The sequence below is a fragment of the Podarcis gaigeae genome (assembly GCF_964106915.1).
Source record: "Podarcis gaigeae genome assembly, chromosome: 2".
Classification (NCBI taxonomy): Eukaryota; Metazoa; Chordata; class Lepidosauria; order Squamata; family Lacertidae; genus Podarcis; species Podarcis gaigeae.
This window is the reverse complement of record NC_139679.1, coordinates 104,079,767-104,094,080: the sequence shown is the minus strand read 5'-3', so window position 1 is coordinate 104,094,080 and position 14,314 is coordinate 104,079,767. Positions and strand designations below refer to the sequence as shown.

The window sequence follows — 14,314 nt, the reverse complement described above, 5'->3', positions numbered from 1 at the left end:
TTTTAACCTGAGGGGGAGAATAATTGGGGGGGCTTGTAAACCCCGCCTCTTCATGAGTCCCTGAAACTTATATCTAAGCCTAAACTCTGAGTACTTTGCCAGCCATCTCAGTTCCCTGCCTCAGTGTAACTGCTTTGTCTAAACTGATCCCTACGCCTTCCAGTAATCTGTTTAGCAGCTTTAGATTTTTAATGCTAATTACACTCTGATGTGTTATGATGGGATCTCTTGACTGCCTGTAAGGACAGCATGAAGTCTGTTTAAAATATTGTTATTAGGGCTTATTAGTCACTTTTGTTTATGAAATATGAAGTCTCAAAGAGACTTGCAATATAAAATTATTCAGGTGACTCACCTTCGCGTTGCCTTCCTACAAAATTTCTCTCTCCCTCCTTCTCCCAAGTTTCACTTTACTTTGCAAGGAAAACCTCTTCATAGCTGTGTCTCTCAGCCTGGCTTGCCTGCTGGCTTTCAAAAACATCAACAGCTTCCAGTCCTGTAAGACTCAGGACTGCAGCCACTTTCTGTTCATCTCTGAATCAAAGACTATTGTGAAGAAGTTAGCAAGCCGCAGAGATGAAGCACTTAAAGATTCCATAGAAATCTAAAGCTCTCATGTACCGTGATGCTTCAGAATCTTGAGAGGACAAATAAAGCTGAGAAATATAAGAAGTTAGCAGATTGATGACGAGAAGGGAGATAAGCAGACGGTTTGATTTGAAGCCGCACTTGGTACTTTAATCCTGGCACCATGTCATGTTCTGCTTAATTCATATTCCTTAAACTGAGGGGCAATCTTCAAATAAAACTAGGTTTATTCTAAGAAGAAGCATCTGTTGTGAACGACCTTAACCCTCCCTGTCTCTGCCTGCTAGGACCAACTAGAACGAGCTCTGAGTGTCAGCATAAAGTGTGCTTCATAAATGGGATGCTTACATTCTCAACAACGACGAAGCGTATCCCTTTTTGTGAAGAAGGCAAGAAAGGGAAGGCATGCCCCGTTTCACCTCTTGAAGCAAAATGGGAAGTGTAGCCCTGCCCTGCTGCCATCATACCTGTCGCCACACACTCTGCCGCTGCTGCATGCCCTGCCACATCTGCAGCTGGCAAAGAAGCGTCACTGCCATCAGAACCAATTTTGAGTCAGAACACGCCATTTGGGGACAAAATCCAGGGCTTTGTTTTTCAGCTGGAACTCACAGGAACTCAGTTCCGGCACCCCTCCAGTGGGATAAGAGAACAAGGGAAGCATTCATGGTGAGTTCCGGCACTCCTTTTTCTAGAAAAATAGCACTGGAGAAATCCCACCCCAAATGGACATGATCTCACCCCAAAATGGCGGAAAAGGAAGTGTTGCTTCTTCACTGCTGGCAGCAGAGGCGGGACACCCACGGGAGTGCTAACCTGGGGGCTTCTGCCGCCTGAGGCAGTGCTCTCACCTTGCATAATGGCTGGGCCGGCCCTGCTGCAATGAATTCTAAAAACAGCCACAGAAAAGGGCACGTCAGCCCTTGGTGTTGAAGGCAGAAGCTCTCTGTCATTCAATTGACATGTTGAATGACATGTGAGGAGAGCCAAGCTAGCTAGCCTCAGTGTCATGTGTACATCACTAACGCCCTTCCCCACACTAATGTTTGTCAAGGGAAAGCCTTCAGACATGGAACTATGAACATGCAGTTGGTGGGGATGAGGGTGGACAGGTGTTGTGAGATGGAGGGGATAGTTAGTGTGGCCTCACTTTCCTCTTACGTGTTATGAACATAGGAAGCCGCCTTATACTGAGTGACACCATTGGTGCATCTTGCTCAGTATCATCTGCACTGATTGGCTATGGCTCTCCAGGACTTCAGACAAGGCTTCTCTCCCAACGCTACCTGGAGATGCCTGGATTCAAAACTGCGACCCTCTGCATGCAAAGTAGCTGCTCTGCCACAAAGCTATGACCCTCCAATCAACACAACCCAAAACAGATGACGTCCTTTCCCAAAAGTACACTTGAGGGTGCAGGAGAAGAGTTTAGAAGGCTTTGCAATGACTTCAAACAATGGCCTTAGACTTTATCTTTTTCCCCACCACCCTATAATATTATCACAAATCTAAATATCACCTTCAGCCTAAGGGTCCAAGGAGCCAACAAAAACCAACAATATTTTTACATCGGGGTGACTCATGAAACTTATCCACGGAGGCCAAATAAATTTTTATGTTCTCCATGGGGTGCCTTAGCAACAAAACTACAGAAGGAGTCAATAACTTCCACTTCACTTGAATAAAACATGGTTCAGGATGGAAAGCAAGAGAAAGAAGATCAAGGCACATCAAAGGCAATCACAAAGCTCCACACCAGAGTTAACATGACACTCACAAGGTAGACAGAAAGACTCTTTAATGTTACAAGCCGTTACTTCAGAGGCATACGTAAACGAAGAGTATGTTCGCTCTCCATGCATCGAGCCCAGAAATCTTGGGGGGAATGGAGAAAAGTGGCCAGACACCACTGAATCTTTCCCTCTCCCCTGCACCCCCCATTCATTAAAACGAATGGAAACGAAAGACAAGGTTATCGTCTTGGAGTGCATTCACATGACCGCCATAGAGCGCAGTGAAGTTGTTCCCAACACCCAACCTGTTTCCCAGTTCTTCCCCTCCCCAGCTGTTCACATCAGCACAGCTTCATTTATGTCAGATTCATTTCTGTTTGTGTATACACTAGTGGGGCATTGACAGGGGTGGCAATGCCTTTACCCTACGCAAAGGTGTTCGCACCTTGGCTAGAGAAAATCAGGAATGGCCCAAGGAGTCCAATTGCCGCGAAGCTAGTTTGAATGACACTTTAATTCCAAAAACCAAGTTACTTTCTCTGTACAACTTTATTGTACATTGCCGTTTTCTATCTATATTTGGGGCGCGGGGGTCCCTTATTATTCCTTCTGTTTTGTCTGCTTTTCTGGGGGGGAGACCTATCTATCATCTATCTATCTCTCATCTATCTATCTATCTATCTATCTATCTATCATCTATCTATTTATCATCTATCTTTCTTTCTATTTTAGCTTATTAAGCCAGGAACAATAAATCCAAAAAGGCCCATAATGTCATTCACAAGGCCTTACATTTATTCATAAAGAGAAGATGAGCTGTGGTGCTTTAATTCCTTGCATTTTCACCATTCTTTTCCTCCGGAGTTCTTCCGGTGCCTTGTATACAACCACAAATGCAATAATGCTTGCATGCGAAACTCCATGTAACGCATGCTTGCATATACACATTTTGTCAACATCACTGTAAATGATGCCGTCCCCCATCTTACATAATAGGTAACCATTTTGCTCTTAATTTCACTGATGAGCGCTCCTTCTCGTGCTCTCTGTTTCAGTTGCATTAACAAACGAGTTTAAATTAGTCCACGTTGCCTAGTATCAATCTTGATTAATTGGTTCTTATCTTAGCAGATGTTAAGGCTAACTCCAGACTGCCTTGCACGAAGTGCATCCGTAGTCCTCTGGCTATCCAGCAAGTTCTCTGCGTAAAGGCTTGTCTAAAATGATCAGATATCAGAAAAGGCCAATGGCCCTTGAATGGAGGAAATGACAGGGGAGTTTGCTTCTAGGGTTCTTCTGCTGCATGTTCAAAGCACAGAACTCTCATTCATGAGACTGAGCACTGCCCAAATTAAAGGGAAGGGAAATGCCTCTCTCTCAAGATGGTGGTTCTAAAAGTGCATCTACCCAGCATTGCTCTGGTAACCACTTTGCTAAGGAGCAGAAGAATCAAGAGCTCGCCTCTTAACACAGGTATTTCAGAAATGGCTCTTTGTGGACATTATTATGTCTAAAAAAAGAAAAGGAGGGTGGGAATGATAGGTATTCTTTATGGGAGATGAGAGGCCTGATGGCTTTGGCAAGGTTTTATTAACATGCTAAATTAAACTCCCCTGTTAACACGGGCTGTTTGAAACTGAACAGACGCAAGATTATTGAGGCTTTACAATGAGGGAGCAGCACTTTTAATTCTGTGCATTATCCACAGACAACATCAACATCACCATGGCAACTGCACAGCCATACCATGCGAAGCGTGAATGCGCCGATCGCCAAACGTGAACTTTGCGGAAAGCACTGAGCCTGTCAAAAAGGCACCACACGCTCCTGTGGCCGTAGATTCTTCCCAGGACCTGGTGCAAAAGGAGGCCAGTGCTTTTGCAGGCTGCTTGAAGTCTGGTAGGAAGGCATCTGCCAATGAGAAACAGTGGATGAAGCTGAGCAAGCCCCCTAACTAGGTAGAAGGTTGGGGCAGTGCAGGAGAGAGGACCGAGGCTGTAGTTGGGGGTTCCTATGGTTCTGGAGCCACAAACTGGCAAGAAGCTGGGACAACTCAAGAGATAAACATATCTGAGAGCCAAATTAGACATTATATCAAAGGTCTCGTCCATTTAACTTGCACATTTAAAAAAAATGCAGCTGGCATCAGATGGGATGTGTGTGTGTACTGATTATGTGGATCAAAGCAGATTTGGAAGGAATTTTATTTATTAATAATAATAATAATAATAATAATAATAAAGCCCTGCCCATCTGCCTGGGTTTCCCCAGCCACTCTGGGTGGCTGACAACATATCTGAAAACGTAATAAAAACATCAATCCTTAAAAACTTCCCTAAACAAGGCTGCCTTCAGATGTCTTCTAAAAGTCAGATAAGTCAGTCTAAAAGTCTATTTTCTTGACATCTGATGGGAGGGTCTTCCACAGGGAGGGCACAACTACTGAGAAGGCCCTCTGCCTGGTTCCCTGTAACTTCACTTCTCGCAGTAAGGGGACCGCCAGAAGGCCCTCGGCGCTGGACGTCAGTGTCCAGGGTGAGCGATGGGGGTGGAGATGCTCCTTCAGGTATACTGGGACAAGGCCTTATTGGGCTTTAAAGGTCATATTTTCTTCCCCTCCTTTGATCAAGAGGAAAATCCCTCTTATGAAGCTAGTATTTGCCTTATGGCCATTGACTGTGCTGGCTCGGGCTGAGATGAGTTGTTGGAGTCCAACGCCACCACAATTTAGCTGCCCCTGCTTTAGAGGGAATATATTTGGACTGAACAGGCAAATCCCTTTCCCTCTCACACAGCTCCTTGGCTCTCATAATAATTTGTCTTGGAGGTACTAATGATGCACATGCACATAACCACTGCACATAATTTATTCTGACCACAGATTGTGAATTTCTCTTAGCACAATATCAAAGACGCTGCTTTCAGCAAGAAGTGTGCTTCCTTGATAATCTCTGTCAAACCGCCAGGCTGTCAATGGCAACAGGTCCGCCTATCACCTGAAAACAGCACCATTCATTGTAGGCAAGTCACATCAAAGCCACCTTTGGGATGTATACCCTTAGCTGATTTTGTGCCCCGGTTCTCAGTGAAGTCTGAATGTTTACAAGGGCAATTTGAGTCTTCTAGGAATACAGCAAACTGCCTCATGCCAGGTCAAGCATTTTGTTAATCAAGCTCAGTATTGCTTACTCAGACTGGCAGCAATTATCAAGGTCTTAGGCAGAGGCTTTTCTTGGCACCTGCTATCCCATCCTTCCTCCAGAAACCTCAAGGCAGTTAGCTGCAAAGATAAAGCTCTAAATGAACCACTTAAAATACCCCTTGCAGCCTTACTCTAAAACAGCAGCAGGAAATGACAGGGTATAACAAAAATTGCTATAACGATGGCACACTATTGAAAGCACCGCACCAGTTTCACCTACTAAGAAATACTTTTCTTAATAAGGTAAACTCAAAGCAACTCCCCACCCCAAAAGTTCAAAAGACACAGTAAAACCGCCTAAATCACCTATTTATGGCCCACCAAGCTGAACACAGGGGGACGCGGGTGGCGCTGTGGGTTAAACCACAGAGCCTAGACTTGCCGATCAGAAGGTCGGTGGTTCGAATCCCCATGATGGGGTGAGCTCCCGTTGCTCAGTCCCTGCTCCTGCCAACCTAGCAGTTCGAAAGCATGTCAAAGTGCAAGTAGATAAATAGGTAATGCTCCAGCGGGAAGGTAAACGGCATTTCCGTGCACTGCTCTGGTTTGCCAGAAGCGGCTTAGTCATGCTGGCCACATGACCCGGGAGGTGTACGCCGGCTCCCTCAGCCAATAAAGCGAGATGAGCACCACAACCCCAGAGTCGGCCACGACTGGACCTAATGGTCAGGGGTCCCTTTACCTTTTAAGCTGAACACAGGATATATATATAGTGCCCTCTGTGGGCCTGAAACATCCTGTTTTTACTTCAGTGCCCGCAAAAAAAAAAGGAGGAACCTCAATAAATCATGGCTGATGGGACTGTGTTTGGCTTGGGGGCAAGAAGTTGTGCTTAGGTTTGGGCTTAGGCCCTGCTCCGACTCCTCTCCAGCCTAGGCTCCTGAAGAGACATCCAGGAGAGCTGATCTGTGCCATGCTTGTGGAACAAGACTCAGCCCACAAGCAAATTTGCTGCTGGGAATCTGTGCCTGGCAAGCAGCTTAAGACACTGTTGGTGCCAGTCTCTCAAGCTGCCAAAGCCATTGACAAGAAGCCCTCAGGATAGCACACCTATTTTAGCACAATAAGCATTGCATCCTCCTGGGCTCCGTTCCAGCTCTTTAGCTAAGATAAATTTCTGCTGCTTCGTCTGTGAGCCGTTCTAAAGCCAGCTTCTCCCCCTCCCTTGCAGATAAGCAGCAAATTTGCTTCTAAGCCCCCCCCCCCCCCCGGAAAACCCCATCCTAACTCCTTCCCCTTGCAAGATTTATATGAAATATGCTGAGCCACACTTCCACGGGCCGTTTAATGCTTCTCCCTTCAAACAAAAATTACACTCTGTCACAGGAATGTTCGATACTTCTGAAGTGGGAGAACAGCTTCGGTAAAAGCAACTTCAGCTTAGAGGTCCCCAGCGGTCCTGAGCGTTTCCTGTGCTTTGTCATTCGGTGTTATTCCAAGCGAACATAAAAGGTCACTTCCTGGCTATGCAAAAAAAAGGGGGGCTGAGAAACCAAGAGTTTTGACTGTCCTCAGGGATGCCCCTGTTTATCCAGTCCAGTTATCGGATACCTAGAGAAGAGGTAGAAAAGACCTGGAGAAGGAGACTACCCATTTTTCCACAGACGGGATGACTGGATTTGCCCCAAAGACAAGACTGCTGTCCATTAGCAGATGAAGGTGAGAACGAGAGGAATTCTTCACCGATCACAAAAAAGAAAATTGCTGCACTCTTCATAGATAGATAGATAGATAGATAGATGATAGATGATAGATGATAGATGATAGATGATAGATAGATAGATGATAGATAGATAGATAGATAGATAGATAGATAGATAGATAGATAGATAGTGTTCCTGATGCAAATCTTCACTCACTCCTTTTCCCATGGTGGGGAGGAAGGCACCTTTTGTGGTTCACCTCAGGTGCGAAAATGTCTTGAGTTGGTCCTGGGTAACAGGAAGCAGTGGCTTCAGAAAGGAGAGTCCCAAAGAGGGCATCATTCTATCACTAACAACCTCTGTGTGCTATGGAGGAGGAGGAGGAACTCCAGTGCTGAACAGAGTTGCAATTCTAACTTTTTCCTTAATATCTAAGGCCAGCAAGTTTAGCTGCTATCCACACCAGGATTTGCAGAATTTGTGGGTGTTGGGGAACCCTCCCATCTGAAAAGACCCTAAATTGTCGCATTTGGTAGTTAAATCTTGCTTCCCTGGTAGGAAATTTGAGGAACCAGATTCTTTTGAGGGAGCAGCAAAAACCTGCAGAGGAACCAAGCTGTTTGCTTGGCTTTGATCTAGCAACTGAGCTCTTGGATGCTTAATTACTAGTAGCAATGTGCAAAACAAAAACCAAAACTGCTGAGGTTAAACGAACCAGAAACAATTGACAAACTAGATTTATCAGCTAGATGAGGTGCAATTTAAAACCTGTACACAAGGCAGGTCTGAATCATGCATAAGTTCTCCTGTGTGCTCGCATGTATTTGTGTTTTTAATAACAGGATTAGTGTGTTGTGTTCCAGTCTTCTGTTTTATTTAAGTTCTCCCTGACTTCAGTACTTTCTTCTCCTTTTCAGTCATCGTCAAGTACCAATCACTTCTCTGGCATCTATACAAAAAGTTGTCCTGAAATGACTGAGGTTTGAGAATTTGCCCCAACCAAAACAAAGTGGTCTGCCCTTGAGTAGATCACTCTTGAATCATAGAGCCTATCTAAAAATCCAGAGTATTTTCTATTTTCTTTTACTTTTTTGCTCTCAGAAGCACAAGTAGTACAATAAAAGCTATATAAACACACCGAAGCAGGCCTGTTTCACTCCCGTCCCCGGGTAACCATCTCTATCATGTTCCACTTGTGACATAAAACTACATCCACTACTAATCCCCTTGTAATTTGCTCAAATTAATTCATTGTCTATTTCCTGCCTAATCAACTCCTACTTAGTGCCAAGTGTTAAGTACTGCAGTAAAACATCACCTTCATTCCGTCGCTGTACATTTACGACAGATATCATGTGACTTCCTAACACACTGTCACAACTCTTCCAGTTCCAGAGACTGAAAAGCAGCCACAACGACGTCTTGGCCGTGTCAGCGGCAAAGGTCAAGCTTTCGAGATTTCAAGCTCCTTATGCAGAATGCGTACCTTGGCAGCAATCGCCAGCTATAGCTGTTCACGTAATAATAGAGAGAACTAGGCAAAAATACTAAGGAATGAGAATGTACTGTTCTGTGGATGGTAGAATATCACCCCCTTGCCCTATGCAGTGAAAGCTAATATGTCACAGTATTATTATTATTATTATTATTATTATTATTATTATTATTATACAGAATTCTCCTGAGTTTTCCAAAGCTTACATTTCAGAGGGCTGGGGTGGTGTGGAATGCTTCCCCAAATCCCTCGGTGTGTGTTTCTTCACTCTTTTTGCTGCTGTTGCTGCAAGTGCTGTGACTCTCCCCACTGCTGTTGGGCACCACTGTTTAGTATTATTAGTATTGCTTCCTGTTTCTGTTTTCACTCTGAGCTGGTTTCCGGAGAGGCACCAGAGTGAGTTTCCTGCCTGGAAAAAGCACCAGGTGGGTGGGGATAGAAGCAGTGGGGAAAGGATGCTAGCACTGTATGTAGGCTGTAATCCATCCTTGTTTGCAGTAGGGATGGGGGAAGAATTTTGGCTCAGTTCATTTTAATGAGAACCAACCTAATTGGCACTTCCCAGGACAGTGCAGAATCCAAAGTGCAGCCATTCTTTGAAATTCACCCTTCTCTGAATTTTGCAACAGTGTGTGTGTGTGTGTGTGTGTGTGTGTGTGTGTGTAAGGGGTTGGTAAAAATAACACTAGACAAGAGAATACTAGGCAGAGAATACTTCACAAAACAGTGCCCTAAAATACATACCTGGACTTGTTTCGATTAATGTCTGCGGGAGACTTTGGGGGTATTTAAGTTATAACTAGAAAAATCTTAATAATTATTCATAAAGGAAACAGTTTATAAGAAGTAAATAAGGAAGCCAGATACAGGATAAAGGAAGTCTTTTATATGGTTGTTTGTATTGTTGTATGTTATGCTCACTGTATGTTATGTTCATGTTTAATAAGGGTGGATTTGTGTACTGGGGGTGGGATGGGGGTTATGCTATGTTATAAATAAAATTCCAATAAAAAAAATTAATTTTTTATTTTTTATTTGCAAAAGGTGTATACTAACAAAGATGTCTATATTCGGAGCAATGTGCACTAAAAAGCTTTCAAAAATGTATGTTTAATTTTAATGAGGACTTTTAAAAAAAATAATAATAATAATAATCACCAGCTAATGCAGAAATGTGGATTGGGAAAAGGGGAAATTGAGGGAAACCCAAACTGATGCATTTGCTGATTCTTAGTTTGCACCACCCCAATTACTGAACCTGTCTCCAATTTGTCTGTGAATTGGATGGAAAAAAATGGGGGGGGGGATGAGCCAACCATAACATGGATTAATTATTAGGTCATCAAGGTGAGCCGTGTTTTTCAAACAGAATGTAATGAGGCTTAAATCCCCAAACAACTATTTGCTTCTCAGCAGGATCTAACATGAACAGGGATTTCCTTTGCTGGCAAAATCTGGCTTTAGTACAAGGGTGGAGAGAGCAGACCATTCATCTGAAAGCGTGTGCAGGGCACCCACCTGAGGTTCGACTCTAGGACTCCTCGTGTAACCTTTTGTTGCTAAACTAGGATAGAGGAGAGAAGCCTTCAGCAATCACAGCGGGTCCATTGAGCAGACATTGTTTTAGTGATGACGGAGCGGCTCCTTTTCCTATCCATCAATAGAAACTTCCTTCAGCTACCGAATCTCACTCAAACAGGTAGTTCTCTCTTGGAAGCTTCGCTGTACGCTTTCATTCTCAGAGGGCGCAAGGGGAGATAACAAAAGCAGTACCCTGAAGCAAAACTGCCTGGCTACAGTCAGAAAAATGGCCTCAGGTTACTCTGCAGCTCTTCTTCCTTCTCCCAGGAACAGCACATCTTGCTTTCATTGTTGCGGGGGGAAAGCTGCACTTCTGTTGAATATACGGGGCTGTTTGTTCACCACGGTAATTAGACATCTCTTACAACTAGGAAAACTGCAACTTCCCCCCATAATCCATACACAGCATGCTGGAAAGAATATTTTCTCTCCAGTTAGGTGGCTATTTTGAGTGCAATATTTATCAGCATTGGGAAGCGAAAGGAACATGTAACAAAACACTCTTAAAACATGCATCGAACAAAACTGTGGGTGTTTCTAATCGCCCTGGTGTGAAATATTCTAAACTTTAAGATCGGCCATAGATTAATGTTGCACAATGGAGGCCTCTTTATGCAGGACTGCCTTGAGCTTATGCACCACTTGGGAATGAATCCTCAGGACCACAGAATGCATATCGCATACAGTTTTAAATGTATCAGTGTCAGAACAGCACTTTCAGGTAAACACCCTCACTTACATGAACTCATACATGGACTTCCTAACAGCAACCTCTTCATAATATCTGAATATTGATGAAAAGCGAGATAATGGCTTGCATAAAGCCACCTAAGTAATTCTGTGGCTGAAGTGATATCTTTCCACCATGCTATAGGAGTCGCCAACTTCTTTAAGGCCCGTAGATGCATTTGGAGTTTTAAGCGAGGGTCATAGGCTCTGTCACCCAGGACAGCCCCACCCCTACAGAGAGGCAGAACAAGAAAAAGTATGTTTTTTTTGTTGTTTTATGCATTTGGTAGTAAATTTTTTTTAAAGGCCTCTAACAGACATAACCAGGTAGAATATAAACAGGTTAGGTGAATTAAAATTCCATTCCAAAGAAACAATAACCCACGTACAATTTGTTGTTGTTTAGTTGTTTAGTCGTGTCCGACTCTTCGTGACCCCATGGACCAGAGCACACCATGTACAATACAAAATGCCTAAATTGCTTACCCAATGTTATAATAAAAGGACAAGTCTTACCCCACCCCGCTAAGAGATGAGCACCACAGTATTTTCCAATTTAACCACCACAAATGGAATAAAAATATGTTAGCCTTGTACCTAAACACTGTCAATGATGGTGTTTGACGTGGTTCCCTGGGGAGCAAATTCCACAAATGGGGGAACATGTCACTGAAAAAGCCCGTTTTAATGAAACCATACAAACACACACACACACACACACACACAATCAGAGAGAGAGAGAGAGAGAGAGAGAGAGAGAGAGAGAGAGAGACCCCACTTTTACAAGGGATCTGAGTAAACACTGCATCCAGTAGAATTAATGATGAGCCTTGAAAAAAACAGAGTTGAAAGAAAAGGAGCATATTCCAACTTCCTCCCTTCAGGTCTAGGTAATTATTGGGATAGGAAAAAAGGACGCCATGCTCACTGCCTTGTAACCAAATGGGTGGGTGGGAATCAGTGGCTTAATGTGTGCCAGATGAAAACCACGTGGTTGCCACACTGGAGACCCAAGCTGCATGTAGTATTACAGCCCCCAAACAAGTGTCAAGCTCCACTACTGGAAATCTACAGGGATCTCAAGGGATCTTTCCCTATCTGTCTATAGAGTGGTACCTCAGTTTTCGAATGTAATCCATTCCGGAAGACCGTTTCAAGTTCCGAAATGTTCAAAAACTGAGGCGCAAAGGGCAGCCTGCAAATTTAATAGAGAAAACTGGGGGAAATAACATACACTCAGCCATTCAACTTCCGAGGCGTGTTTGAAAACAGAATCATTTACTCCCAGGTTTACGGCGTTCGAGTTCCAAAACGTTTGTCAACAGAGACGTTCAAAAACCGAGGTACCACTGTAACACTATACTGAGAAATTCACCAGCTCACATGGAACCCATCTGAGTGTTACCATATCAAGAGAGCAGGCAATGCTGTTTTGTTAATCTAGCAGCTCGTATTTTTCACCTGTCACTGTTTGCTATCCATGTTTCTCACCCACTTACTTTCTATTTTTATGGTCCATGCCATGAGGATACAATTTTTTTAAAAAAATATTTATTTATTTTTAGAAGAGAGAGAAATACCTGTTTCAAAAGTAACGGCCGCTGACAAATATAATGGGCCTGAGAAATCACTCACATCAATTCAAGACAAACCGGTCGCTCCATGCAGGATGGGGGGGGGGGCACAAGCAACAGTGTAGCAGATGTTTACATTCATGTGAGAAGGCATGATGTAACGTAACATAGCAGGAAGGGATGCACAAATCTACCAATTTCAGTTTCTCTCAGCTTCTCATTTTTCCAATCTTCAGTTTAGCTGTCAAAACTTTCACCTCAGTTTGCAATATTTTTTTTTTAAAAAAGAAAAAGTCTGCATGAAAATTCATATTCCCCTTTAATGCAAATTTCTCCTAATATACAGACCCTTGCATGCAATTTTGCCTCATATGCACATTTTTGCAAAGTGAATTTGCCTAATAAAATGCACTTCTGTTTGCTATTTTCATGAATATGTGACTTTATATGCACACTTTACTCTAAAATATGCATTTTTGTATGCATTTCTTGGCTGGGGAACTGCATTGAAAAATTCAGACACATGCAGATTTTGAAGGATGGCTGTGTTCCAGTTTGTGCATTGCTTCAGAAAGTGTGAATTAGGTAGATTCGCCTTCTGAAGAGGAACAGTAAGACTAAAGGGGAACCTGCAGTTCCATGGAGGAAAAACCTGTGCAGCAGACCTGTGAAAAAAATGGACCTATTTAAATTTCATATAACAGCATTTTTCCGCACTTGTTCCTCGCACCCCATTGTCTTTCTTAGCTAAATACATCCAGCATTTCTGCTGATACCGCTCTAGGAGATGCTGTGAAAAAAGGGCTTTGGTCTCTGCACCTGATTGGTTCTTACAGTCACCCAGACCCTGAAATATATGCAAATTGTTTGGTTTAATTCTGGGGGAGTCAGATCAACATGGACTTGGCTGACTGACTGGCTACAACATGCCTGAAAAGCCGATATCATTCTTTCAGATCCCAGACTCCTCTTCTCCCCGGATTTAGCCTGAACATAGTGACACAAAAACATCTCTGTCTCTCACACAACTTTGTGTGGGAAAAGTTGTGTGAGAGACAGAGATATCTCTGTGTCACTCACTGTGTTCAGACTGAATCCAGGGAGGAGGGGAGTCTGGGATTTGACAGAAAGATACAGTGGAACCTCGGTTTTCGAGTGTCTCAGAAGTTGAACATTTCGGAAGCCAAACGCTGAAAACCTGGAAGTAAATGCTCTCATTTTCGAATGCACCTCAGAAGTTGAATGGCTTCCGCTGTGTGTTTTTCTTTTTTCCCAGTGGATTTTGCCGACTGCCCATTGCTCCTTGGTTTTCGAATGTTTTGGAAGTCGAACGGTCTTCCGGAATGGATGACGTTCGAAAACCGAGGTTCCACTGTCCCGACTTTTCCAGCTTGTAGTCAGCCAGCCGTGATAATTGTAGTCGGCCAGCTTGTTGTCAACTGACAGCTAAGAAAGCACTGCACACGAAGGGAGCTTGGAATTGCAACCCAAGAGGATGCAAATAGGCGGTGGACTGCAACCGATCCCACTGGCCTTAAAATGTGCAGGCCTTAAAATGTCAGGAGTCCTTTAGAGAGACATTGTGGAGATTGTTGGATGCTGAGGGAAAATGTGGGGGTGATCGGGGAGCTGGATGACCCAGGAAAGGGAGCTAGCGGGCTGGAGGATGAGACGCAGGGTCCCCAAGAGGAGTTTGACCCACAGGAGGGGCCCTGTGGGCTGGAGGCATATATATAGATCCCAAGGAGGAGCTTAGTGGGCTGTCAAAA

The 14,314-nt window shown here is 43.8% G+C and overlaps 1 protein-coding gene across 5 annotated transcripts in view; it reads right to left on the bottom strand.

The window, feature by feature from the left end:
• Window positions 1–14,314, bottom strand: part of FHIT (fragile histidine triad diadenosine triphosphatase) — a 1,048,842-nt gene that overhangs the window by 675,560 nt on the left and 358,968 nt on the right. The window contains exon 1 of one of the 5 annotated variants that reach the window (XM_083725438.1): window positions 8,868–8,950. The exons of the other annotated variants lie outside the window; for them this stretch is intronic. The gene's annotated coding sequence lies outside the window, so the exon portion shown is untranslated. Of the gene's footprint in view, window positions 1–8,867; window positions 8,951–14,314 lie in introns of those variants that run through there. 5 annotated transcript variants of the gene reach the window in all.